A 12912-nucleotide genomic window follows, 5' to 3' on the forward strand; every position below is an offset into this window, starting at 1 on the left:
ACTGATGGGGGCACCAGTGTGCCTCAACCAGAAATGCTTTCAGAAAGGTTCGCAGGGGGGTGGGTGTGGTTATCAGAGGATCACAAGTGGCTGTTACAACTGGTCAAGGTGCGATCAGTGGCAAAGCAAGCCCCACAGATCTGAAGTAGTAAGACGTTGCAACAGTTAGTTTTTATAAAAGTTAACATGCCATGCATTTTCTATAGTTTCCTTTTTCACTTAAAATAACTTTGAAACTTATCTGACAGTAAAAAATTCTGTTAAGCTCGTTTGGCATAATTTCAAATCTTTTTCTGCAGTTAAACTCACCAAGAACTATCTGTAATCCTGGAGGCAAATTATAAAAATAAAACCTCTCTGGTTTTAAGGAGCTCATGGTATTAAAATGCAACTCTAGGTTTCGCTTCCAACAGAAACAATGGAAAAGTTTTAGATTTTGCAGTTCTGCAGATTGCAGTATAAATTCCTGAAATGCTTGCTTCCCACCAGGGGGGCTGTTGCACAGCCTCTGCAGCTGTGGAGGCTGCAGGCTCCCCTAACTCTTCCAAATGTCAGGCTGATGGGAGAACAGCAAAGGCCCATCGGAAGGGAGTCCGAGCTTTTATGTTGTCAGAAAAAGGCTTTCAGTGGTTTTGACCGGATAATTCCACATCTTAAGAAAGGGCTTCCCAAACAAACTTCACCAAATTCAAGATAAGAAAGCATTAAGTTTCCTTACCTTCTTTGGAGCCTCAAAAAGTGTTGTGGCATGAACAAAATGTTTTGGGAGAATAATTAAATATAAACAAGATGCTGACCTGTTCTACTTCATAATCAATTTCTAGGTTTCTTTCTCATGTTTTTTTAGTAGCCTGAAAAATAAACCTAAAATCTGAAAACCTTACATATAAATAGTGAAGAGGCAACTACAAAATAAAGAACCTAATTCAAGTTATGGACTCAGCCCCCCGTGGCCGAAAAAACCAAAGTGGGAGGTGTTGTAGAGGAGGTGCATTTCCAGTGCCTGGCAACCCTGAAAACAGAAGAGACAGCCACACCCTCGAGAATTGCTTACTCTCAGCTGAGAAGAAAATCATGTTTCCCCCTTTAAAGCCCATGACAAATTTTACAATACTGCATCTTGATGAATTAACTACAACATTGTTTTAAGATATTTTCAAGGAGTAAAAATTTGACATAAATATGAAACAAGATACAATGAAAACACTCAAAATTCATTCTTCACATTTGGTTACAGAAATGCCCATATGAACAATGGTCAAGCCACATGACTAATTAATCAAATCAGGTTATGATGTGTATCCACAGAGATAAATTTAAGGAAAATCAAGAGGATATACATTCAGATTTTGGCAGGTGGCTCCCAGTGAGAGAGTATTGATAAGGGTATGATATTTCTATCTGATTGTATTTTCTCAGATGAGCACTTGGTTATATTACACACAAAAAGTGAATACATGATTTTTCATAAAGAAAATGCCAACAAAAGTAAAATTACTGAGATAATTGAAAATGTTTTTATTGGTTGAGATAAAATATAACATTTTAAAATTTTGTAAAATACGCAGTTTTACAAGTGCTATTTGGAAAAAGCCTCTACTTTCTACTTGGCCTGGACGGCAAAAAGTACTGCTCAAGTGTTTCTCTGTTGTCTACTGCCTACCCGTACGACTCACGAAAACCGTTCAGGAAAAAAACCACGATCCCCAGTAACATCAAACCCACCATGGACACACAGTTATAAAGACTTTAAAGGGATTAAAAATACAACAGATACTATTAAATAGGCAAAAATGCTTAGCATTCAAGTTACCCCTGTTAACCTTTTGGTAGACATCTTTCAATTCTATGCTACACATCATCACTTCAAACAAAAAATTAATCTGTTTCCTCTTTCCAAACAGCCACATATCCCATGTTCTTTTTCCTGTTCACCGCACTTGGTTATTATACCCATCATTATTTAAATCAAATATCAAATTTAAACAATCATGTTGAATGCCTGCCGGTATTAACCTAAGGGTCGATGTCTTGGCAGTTGGCTGTGATCATCATTCTTACCTCAACTTTTATTTTGCTTCTCTTAAAAATGCAAAGATTAAGCAACGGCATTTGAATATGCCACATTTTAGCAGAGGTTTATAAAAACAAGAGCATTTACAGAGATATTAAGCTACATAATCACTTGGCCCACCATGAAATGAGGCACTTTTATTCCAGCACAGGTTTTCAGACTCAGCTCCACTGTTGCTGATCAACCAGATCCCACTGCTGTGGAAGATCTCAACTGTGCCCCGGCCACCTCCTGCCTGCAGCTGTGCCTCTATGAGCACTTAGGGACCGACACATCATCCACATAATCGCAGGGGAGGATGTAAAGTACCATCCACCAAGGGAGCCAGGTAAAGCCGGGAAGCCTGAGGAGCGCGTGCTGTGGACCTGGCCTTGCTAACAGGCTCTGGCACTGAGAATGGAGCCTTTCAGAAGCACGCAATCTTCCTTGGTGCTGGTCTCCAAGGATTATCCCACATTGTCCTTGAGCTGAGGCTTTTGTATTTTTTGCCAATATAGGGGTAAAGTAATGCCCACAGGGAACAAATTGAACCTGGGAGGAAGGCTCACAGAGGACTAGGGCTTCAAACAGGAGTCCTTCCTAGGCCAGCGTCCAGTGGCTGGTGGAAAGGGTCTCTCAACCTACGCACTCATTTCACCTGCTCCCAGCAGGTTCCTGTGTCTCCAAGGTTACTTGTGCTCCCTGCAAAGAGCTGACCCTAACTGAGGTGAGACAGTGGGCTAGGCTCTTGTCCCCTTCCCCAGTGTGGTGGTGGCACTCAGAATAAAGTAGGTCCTCAAGGTAAGTTTGGTCCTCAAAAACAGAAACCCATAAAAGTGAAATAGCATGAAACGCTGCTGCGCGGCCCTTGGGCCATGATTTGATTAACAAGAAATAATCCCATTCGAGGCAGATGGGAACCAGCCCTGATATATACTGGTAATACTGATCGGATACTGTCGTCAAAGAGAAGTAAATGAGGTAATGCACAAAACGAATGCCACACAGTGCCTGGCACAGACTCAATAAATGGAATCGATTGTAAGGAGTATCCACAGATGCTACTAAACAAATTACAGAAAGTGCACGCCTACAAATCTAAATTGTCAGCATATGTTCCTTCATATGAAGACAATGGCGTTCTGCTTCCACTAACAATTCCTAATTCATCCATTTGTTTTGTTCATTTGTTCTCCGCTGATTCACAGGATCCCACCCAGATATTATTATAAAAATGTACAAGTCCAATGAAGACAGAAGTTTGAGAGAATTCTGTCATTCACTCACTCACGTCCACAGCAGCATATACTAATGCTCTAACAGTGTAAGCTGTGAGTGTATTTCAATTTTGAAGTCTGTAACCTACTGATTTTATTGCTTCTAACTGTCTCTGCTTGAGTTTGAAAACTGAACATACTGGTTCACTGTGGTGGTTCTTAATCTTTCAGAGAGGAGACTTCTGAGTATCAACTAACACCTAAGGCCCTTCTCCCCAGTCACAAACGGACGTAAACACAACATTTGGTAGACAACATTGGGGGTCAGGGACTCCTGTGTTATCACAAAGTTAAGCTGTGAGTTTGTACAAGCATTGTGCATCAACAGAAGGAATGTACCTGTGCGATTGCTGAAAAAGAACTGCAACTCCTCAGAAAGCCCAGTCAAGATGCTGCACAGATGATCGGGACATTTCTTCCCGGAAAACGGGTATCGTCAAATTAATTAGCACCTTCTAAGAAAACGGTCCTTTCGTCCATTTGGTTTTTTCCTGATTTCACATCCAGAAAGACTGTTAAAAAAAAATCTGTCATATACAGCCCTGACACTGCTCCCACACAATTACTTTCAGGGCTGTCTGATAATTTAATACCTAAGAAAATGTTAAGAAAAATTCATTCACATAAAATCCTGTCATGAGTGCTTTGGACCACATAAAGGTAACACGAGCCAACAGTGAGACGTGTTTGCTTCTGCCCAGGCAAATGGAACAAATCAAATTCCAAGAGTCACCTAATGCACCAACCTATGTCACCACAGGTGTTCTCGTTTGGTTAACAGTGAAACAAGACAGCTTTTAAGAGAGAAGCAGGTTTCTTGCACATGAAGAATTCCTTAGTGCCACGATGTAGCTATTTAGGTGCAGATCCAAAGAGGCCCTTTACTCTTACCTAATTTGAAACCAACTTAATTCACTCCACGATGCAAAACGAAAATATATGGATTTTAAGAGAACATGTTACACAAGAAGGTGAAACTGTTCATTTTTTTTTTTTAGAAGTGTGCCAACCGGCCAGAGAACAGCAGTTACCAGAGAATGAATTCTGCTGGTGCCCACCATTACAATGGGATGAACCAAAGGTTGGTGTGCCAGGAATGTTCCTATAATGTTCTCACTTAATGCTCACAGCAACCCTGTAGGGTAGGTAGCTCATATTCCCATTTTATAGACAGGAAAATTAAAGACCAAAACATGGAGAGTAACCCATCCGAAGTCACAATGCGATTAACTGGTGGAGCTGGTATGTGAATCTGGTCTCTTAATTCCAAGGCTATGTTCTGGTGTATCACAATAAATTCTGCATACTGCACATCTCCTAACACTCAAGGTATAGCTGGGTCAGCAACTTTCCCCCTCTCCCCTCCAGCCAACACACACGCACACTCCAGGCTCATTTTAAACAAGCTATCCATTTTCAAAGTACTGATCAATCTGCATCTAATGCAAAAGCAACACTGAAGCCCAAGCAGTATACTCCCAACCACTAAAAAAAAATTTTTAGGCAGGTTTTTTTTTCTTTTTTTTACTGTGCTTAGCATAGAAACTGAAGGTAGGGGAAGCACAAGAATCATTCGCTATGAAAGCAAAGTTCACCAATTCCATGTACTTTCTGACAATCGCCCATGAGATTTATAGGATCCTGTCTTTAAAACTTAAAAGGGTCAGACAAAAATTGAATAAGTATCACTTTTTCTTGATTTACTATTTTCTGCACTCTACTACAACCCCAAATTTTATCTTGGCATGCAGACAGTAATTTACATTATCTTCTATCCTGAATTCCTGGATTTATAACAACTAAAAATAGGTATTAAGCTTACCACTCAAATTTGATCTTGTTATCAAACATGCCCATGACCCATCTAACCACGGAAGGACACTGTGGATCACACCTTTAGCAATTAGCAAAATTCCTAAAATCAAGTAGATTTGGAATCTTAAAGCCCTGGTCCAAAAATCCAAGATTGAGACCACTGACAACATATGATATTATTATTATTGATACTTTTTCCTTATTTTCTTGGATGTCAGAGGGAAATTATAATTTCAACATTAGTGCTAATCCTACAAAAATTACAGTCCATCGTGTGTAAATAGTCAAGGAGATTGTTCCACATATAAAAGATCAAAACTACAACTATTATCATCACGGTGCTGGCCCACAGCGTAAACCTGCTACAGAAGGTTAGAAGACTTGGGACCCAGCTATGACCAACATTAGCATCCTTATGGCAAAAGTACCAAGACAAGAGGTGGCCAGTAGGAACCCTCATTTCTCACAGGCCCTTAGACATTCTGCTTATGGCCAGTAATCTCTTTATTTCAGAGAAGCAGGTTCTGATAATCCCACACATGAAAGACAAAAATGCAGCCAACAGAACCAGAAAGGCATATCCTACATCTCAAACTGGCAACAGAATGAAAACTGAACCTGAGAGGCCAAATGGTAAAAAGAATAACAAAAGGCTCAGAAACTGCATTGTTGCCCATTCTAAACGGCATTGCAACTTCAAACATTGCACATAATTCCGTTTTGGGGTTCTAAACATGGGTGAACAAACCAGTTTGCCTTCATTTTTGTGGCATGTGGTGTCTTAGGAAATCTACAAAAGACTGCCCCAAGAGGTAGGATTATAAATACAAGAAAAAAGATTGTTTATCGCTGTAGTTTTAATTTAAAAAAAAAAAAAAAAAAAGGGCAGGGGAATTTTAGCCTAAGCAATGCTGTATTAGTTTTCTTTTTAACCGGTCAATCCTTTGCTACTGTCCATAACTGGTAACAGACAGCTAATTCACTAAGAGTGAAATTAGTTTTTCATCATTCAGACACTGGTTAAACTAACAAGAACATATAAAATTGAAAGTCATGAAAGTATCAAATTAGCAGTATTTTAGATGTTATATTCTTATCTTATAAACTGTGTTGTTTTTATATACCACACACACACAGTATCATTATCTTATTCATTACAATAAATCTCTTGCCTCTGAAACTATTCAAATATTCTGTTAAAAATAAAAAATGGTATGTACTTTTAATATATAAGCATCTAAAATAACTACACGTTGACTAGATTATTAAAACTTTCATCAAAATATTTTTAAATTTCAGGATCATGGCCACAGAAGCAGGAATAGCAAGCAGCTACAATAAATGCTCCAGAACACTGAGAATTTTCTAGTCTCTTACCCAGAATCCCTTAGGATATTTTCTTAATATACGCACCAAGTTTTAATCTTTTAAAGTTACCTTCTCCTATTTTTCACAGAACAGGTTAGAACAGAGAGAAAAATGCTAAAGACCTTTGAAAATTGAAAGCATAGATTACAAACTGCAGTTTTGCCTTGCCTACAGTATGTTTGGGTGGTTGGGGGTGGTGTTAACTACTTACTATATCTTTTTTTTTTTGAGACAAAGTCTCACTCTGCTGCCCAGGCTGGAGTGCAGTGGTGCGATATCCGCTCACTGCAACCTCCGCCTCCCGAGTTCAAGCGATTCTTGTGCCTCAGCCTCCCAAGTAGCTAGTATTACAGGCTCCAGCCACCACCACGCCCAGCTAACTTTTGTATTTTCAGTAGAGACAGGGTTTCACCATGTTGTCCAGGCTGTTCTCAAACTCCTGACCTCAGGCGATCCACCCACCTCTGCCTCTCAAAGTGCTGGGATTACAGGTGTGAGCCACCGCGCCTGGCCACTACTTACTAAGTCTTAACAATCGAATAAAGTACTCTCAGTAAAAGTTCCAAGAAGAAAAAGCCACATTACATTTGGCTACAAACTCAAGCAGTTTTAAAAATTTTATATAGACATACATATTCTAAGAATCTATTGTGGCATAAAGACAATGAGGAAATCAATGCGTGCCCCTCCTTAGGAAAATTCAAGAGCACACACGGATAGGTTAGGGTGACTCTTTTCACCTTCTGGTCTCCTTTAATGCTTCTCCTCTGGCATGAGTCGAGCAGCTAGAATAGGAAGCTTTATCAGCAAACAAAACCTCTTAAGAAGGTACTGCTTCAAATAGTTCACGTGCATTCCTCTTAAACGAAAGTTAAAAAAAAAAGCTATCCACCTCTGCAAATAAACATTTTGGCAAAACAAATAAAAAACAAAACGTCACCACCTAAAGCTGAAAAGACTAACAAGCATGATGTAACTCAATTATATCCACAAACAAATCAGAACTGCACTTACAGTTTCTGTAATTAATCTTTAGACTACACATTAATTAAAAAGCATGTTCATTGTCTATAACACTCAGCTTAAGAAAACTTTAAAATGTGTATTTTTATTGGTGGAACAACCAGACTGTTAACCCAGTCTCAACACAAGACCAGTGCTGCAGAGCTGGAAGCTAAAGCTTCTCATCAATAAGACAAAATGAAAGAGCTCTATAATCCTAAACTCGATCCTCTGCACTGCAGAGGGAGTTAGGCAAAAGCAATGTCTTACTGTGCTCTTTTGGTTTCAAAACGAATGCCAAAATAATATAAAACCTAACAGAAAGAAAATATTCATTAGAAACTTAAACCAACAAATATGTCATTTAAAAAACACTTGAAAGACAACAGCTAGAGAAAGGGGTAAAAATGCAATCTGTGTTTTTAAAAACTATTTGGGGTGCTTGAAGGAATACAATATACCTATGCAATCCATAAACCTCCAAAGCAAAAACAGCTGAAGGTGTCACCATGACTGGTCTTTCCTACACCAAACACTTCACTTAATCATAGTCTTGGTATTTAGGATTAAAGTGGGCACTTCTTACAGTGAGCAGTGAAAATTCACCTTGGCTAGTTAGTAAAGCAAATAAAACACTGCAATTTATACAGTATAACTGTCCTACTTAGAAACATTATGCATAAAAACTGGATTTAGACAGAGCATTTTATTTAGGACCTGTGTGAACTTGGCCAAAGCACATAACCCCTCGGAGCATCGGTTTCCTCTTCTACAAATGAGGATACGGATCTCAACTTTGCAGGGTTATTGGGAGGATTAGCTATGGTATACACAGAGCAACCAACACAATGCTAGAAACAAGTGTAATTGCTGTCATTGTCACCATCAATAGAAACGAGTGACTCATGGCATAATGACATGATGTGAAAATAAGTGTCAAGTCATGACATATGTCCATATCAAAATACATTGTAATAAAGGAATTCAGCCAAGAACTCTTATAATGTATGAAAACTGGTTTAATCTGAGTGGCAAAAAGAAAAACAGCTACTTGCAGTATTTCTCTTTTTCACTTAGAGAAACAACAGCATTTTCAAGTAACTTTTGTTTCTCCATGTCATTCAGCTCCTCTGAACTATTTCAACCAAATTATGAATACTAATAAAACACTCTGAGCCAGATGGATGTGCCCAAAATACAACTTTAGGCCTGTACCTGGCAGCATGTGAAATATAAACAAGCCATCTGAATGCCAACAAAGTACCATGCCAGTCTACCTGAAACTTCAACTTCAGTTCTCCATACAACATTTAACTAAAAGAAATGTCTACTTTTAACCTCCACAGTGGTGTTCTTGGGGTATTTATCCAAGCCCTCAATTCTTTTTTCGAGACGGAGTCTCGCTCTGTCGCCCAGGCTGGAGTGCAGTGGCGCAATCTCGGCTCACTACAAGCTCTGCCTCCCGGGTTCACGCCATTCTCCTGCCTCAGCCTCCCCAGTAGCTGGGACTACAGGTGCCCGCCACCACGCCCAGCTAATTTTTTTGTATTTTTTTTTTAGAAGAGACAGGGTTTCACCATGTTAGCCAGGATGGCCTCGATCTCCTGACCTTGTGATCCACCCGCCTCAGCCTCCCAAAGTGCTGGGATTACAGGTGTGAGCCATCGCGCCTGGCCTCCAATTCCTCAATTCTTTAGAGGCAACTTTAAATACAAAGCTACACCCTGTACATGCCTGTAATACCAGCTATTAGGGAGGCTGAGGCAGGAAGACAGCTTGAACTCAGGAGTCCAACCTGGGCAACACAGAAAGACCCTGTCTCTACAAAATAAATAAACTTTAAAAGTTATTTTATTGAAAAATAAAATAACTACACCCTCCTCTCTATAATGCTCCCACAAACATTAGGTTTGGATATCGTAACAGCTATCTGTAAACTGGAACGTGAAATTGTCTAGGGAAAAAAAAACACTGCAGGAGTTTAAAAAAACAATAAAAATTCATCATTTAGAAAAATAACCTAGTGTTCATACTTAAGGAAAACACAGGAAATTAGGTTTTTTACTTTCAAATTATAAGTGGATTTGTAAAAATCAACTAAAGTATTTTGAACTAACTATAAGGATCTTGTTACCTCTTTTATATAGTTTAGAAAATTTAATCATAATCAAACTTTTTTTCTGTATTAGGCAAGTCTTACCTTCCAATTTACATATGGACAAGAGAACCAAAATAACCACCTAAAAACAGGGCACAGCATGGTTCCCAATACACTCAATTATGATATTTAAGACTTTTTAATCATGGCATATGTTAGGATTTTTGCAAATCCACCCACTAAAATACAGCCAAAAAAATTGCAAAATGCTTTGAAAAATTTAAGTTAATCCAGATAATTTCCCTGTAAACAAGGATAGACATAAGAATCAAAGGCACAAAACGAAAATATTGACCAACATTTTCATCTAAATTTGGAGCAATTCAGTAGCAGCAGCAGAACTGCAAATTTTTTATAATTCCCGAACTCCTACTGTTGAAAAACTACTAATTAAAACCATACTGAGCTTTTAAAAACAGACCACCGCCACAACAGCAGCAGAGAGTTCATCCTGGCAGGCAACCACCAGAGACGGAACATTCAATGCTCAGCAAAGGCACCCTCAGCTAGGAGGCAGCCAGAAAGCTACAGCAGAGACAGGCCCCTCCAAGACTGACCAACCCAGAAACAGCTCATTTGTGTCTAATGCCACAAGCTTGCCAGCATAAAGCCAGACACAGGAACACTGCCATGTCCAAGCACTCCACATCCTGCTCCAGCACCTGCAAACAGGAACCACGGGCCAGTGCCCTATATAAGTCAGTGGGCACAGGACCTGCCCACCAGGCACCCAGTAGGCATAGTAGGCATAGGGCCCATCTACCATCATCCTCAAACACCACAGCCAGGCCTCTGTCATTCAGCTTAGAGCCTGAAACAGAGCTGCTGGCTGCTACGAAAGGTTAGGAGATCAAACTCCATGGAAGCCCGTCCACTCTCTGCATTTATTAAATGTATTCTCTAAGTTCAACTTTAAATCGAACCAATGCTGTCACTTCTGTTGTTGTCAACCGCATGTAGGAGTGGACAAAAAGCTCCACATTATGTAGAAGAAAAGGCATGGGAAACCTGGTTCAAATTCTGACTGTGACACTCATTGGTAGGGTGATCTTGGACAAGTTATCCAGTTTTGGAAAGTGTCCTTTTCCTTCTCTCCCACATCAACCAGAACACCCACTAAGTCTGACCTGCGCGTGGCTGTCATGAAACGGACTGGAGACTCCGCACTGCAGGAGGATGCTGCCTGCTGTAGTCATCTCTCTCATCTCCCCCAACAACCAACCCAGCCACTTGGTGCAGCGCCTGGCAGAAAAAGGGCCAATATATGCCCATTTGCAGAACTGAGTTTCATAATCCAAAAATACTCATGTAGGTTTCTACACGAGTAGAACTGCTAATAGAACTAGGTCCCTCTTCCTGGAGCCCTCAGCCCCTAGAACTTCCCGTGTCATTTATGTCACAACCTCAGAATGGTCACCCCTGACCTCCCACCTACAGTCAGGCCACACCTCCCCCACCCACCCTACAAAACACTATTGACATGACAAGGTTTACCTACTTCATCTGTTGGCCTGTACTCCCCACTCTCCAGAATGTGATTCCAAGTGAACAGGGACCCTTGTCATTTTAGTTTTGCTGGAACTCCAGCACCCAGAATAGTGCCTGACACAGATGCAAGGAATACTTGCTAAATAACAGAGGGGAAGACCATCCACACAGTTACAACTTCTCAGCCCACAAGGTTTCTCTTGACGTCCTCCTCCTTCCTCTCTCTGTTCTGAAATGTCCCCATCCTGCCACTCTTTCTACATAAAGGCTCCCTGGCCAGCCCAGCCCAGCTCAGCATCCCTTTTTCCTTCTCTTAGGGAGGGTCAATAGTCCTTACTGCCTATACCATCCGCGTTGCACTTTTTTTAGACTACCTTAGACTGAGTTATCTTTGCACGTGGCTGTCTTACCTCCCTATATTTTAAGTTTCTAAAGGCTTGTTATTTAGCACCTTTAGAGAATTTCAAATATGTACAATTTCAAAACACTTGAGTGTCTTCACAGTACCAAGGTTTTTAATTTAAACAATTCTGATCGTAGAGACAGATAAAATATTACTTTGCTAAGCTGATTATAATTTAACTGTTCTGTGGTGACTAAAAGTCGCTGAGATAAATACTTATAAACTAGTTGATATTCTCAGGCACTACTGACGGTTTTTAGGAAGGGCTATCTGAACCTACTAACTGACCTTAAGGAACTTGTTCTTTACAATTCATCACCGATTTTTTTATAAACTTTCTGTCTTCTGCACTGTCCAGCTTTCAGGTATAAAAACTTCTTGCCGCTATAAACTCTTCTCTCTTAATTTGCTGTGAACAGTGAGGTCAATAGGTTAGAACCTAAAATAAGGGTGAATCAGCACAGAATGAGGCTGTGACGTAGGAAGGAAGAGGGAAAGAAGAGACCCAGTGCTTATTTTAGGCTTACACAGGTGCTCCATAAATCCCCATTGATTAAATGAGTCACCAACTCAGTAGTTCCTCCGCAAGTAGCAGGGAAGTAAACGCCAGCCATGTTCTAAGAAGTGGTACTTACAGTTCCCAAGAGCCCACAGCTTCACAGAGCATGTTTCTATTATCTCACTTGCTCTTGACAACTTTGTGAGGTTAGGTGGCACAAGCATCATCGATATGATGATATTCATTTTTAAGGCTAGGGAAACTTCATCTCAGAAAGGTGACATGAGTTGTCCAAGATGGCACACCTGGTAAACGCCCAGGCATCCCGTCTTTTTCATTCCTTCCACTAAGCCCATTTGTAGAAAGCCACTGTTGTTTCTCCAGGTAAAAGAACTTCAGGTAAGGCTCTTATGTAACTGAGAAAGCAGGGAAAACACTCTGCTATTATAATCTACACTCTGGAAGAGCATTTGCCAACAGTCATTGCTTACTGCTAACAAGCAAATTCAATTTCTCATTTCTCACCAATACAAACAGGGGACAGAGATCAAGAAGATGAGAAATACTTCTAAATTTGACCGTTTCTATGCTATTTTATAATTATAATTTTTCTGTGGTTCACATTAAAATAGCCTGAAACACCTGACACTAAAAACCCTCCTTGCTCTCTACCTGAAAGATTAATCTATTCCATCTAAGGAACTTATTTTCCATTTTATAGAGGCTGCTCAGATATGTAAAAAGTGAAGCTCAATTACAAATCTGGGAATCCAAATTAAAGTCCAGTTTAAAATGACTGATGTATATCCATCTTTGGCCCATGGCAAAAATGCATGCTCCAAGGTCGCA

The 12912-nt window shown here is 40.0% G+C and overlaps 1 protein-coding gene across 10 annotated transcripts in view; it reads right to left on the reverse strand.

Moving 5' to 3' along the window:
* Positions 1 to 12912, reverse strand: part of PRDM2 (PR/SET domain 2) — a 127749-nt gene that overhangs the window by 60387 nt on the left and 54450 nt on the right. Inside the window, exon 1 of one of the 10 annotated variants that reach the window (XM_009235026.4) lies at positions 3670 to 3693. The exons of the other annotated variants lie outside the window; for them this stretch is intronic. The gene's annotated coding sequence lies outside the window, so the exon portion shown is untranslated. Of the gene's footprint in view, positions 1 to 3669; positions 3694 to 12912 lie in introns of those variants that run through there. 10 annotated transcript variants of the gene reach the window in all.

The sequence above is a fragment of the Pongo abelii genome, chromosome 1 (genome assembly GCF_028885655.2).
Source record: "Pongo abelii isolate AG06213 chromosome 1, NHGRI_mPonAbe1-v2.0_pri, whole genome shotgun sequence".
NCBI classification, from domain to species: domain Eukaryota; kingdom Metazoa; phylum Chordata; class Mammalia; order Primates; family Hominidae; genus Pongo; species Pongo abelii.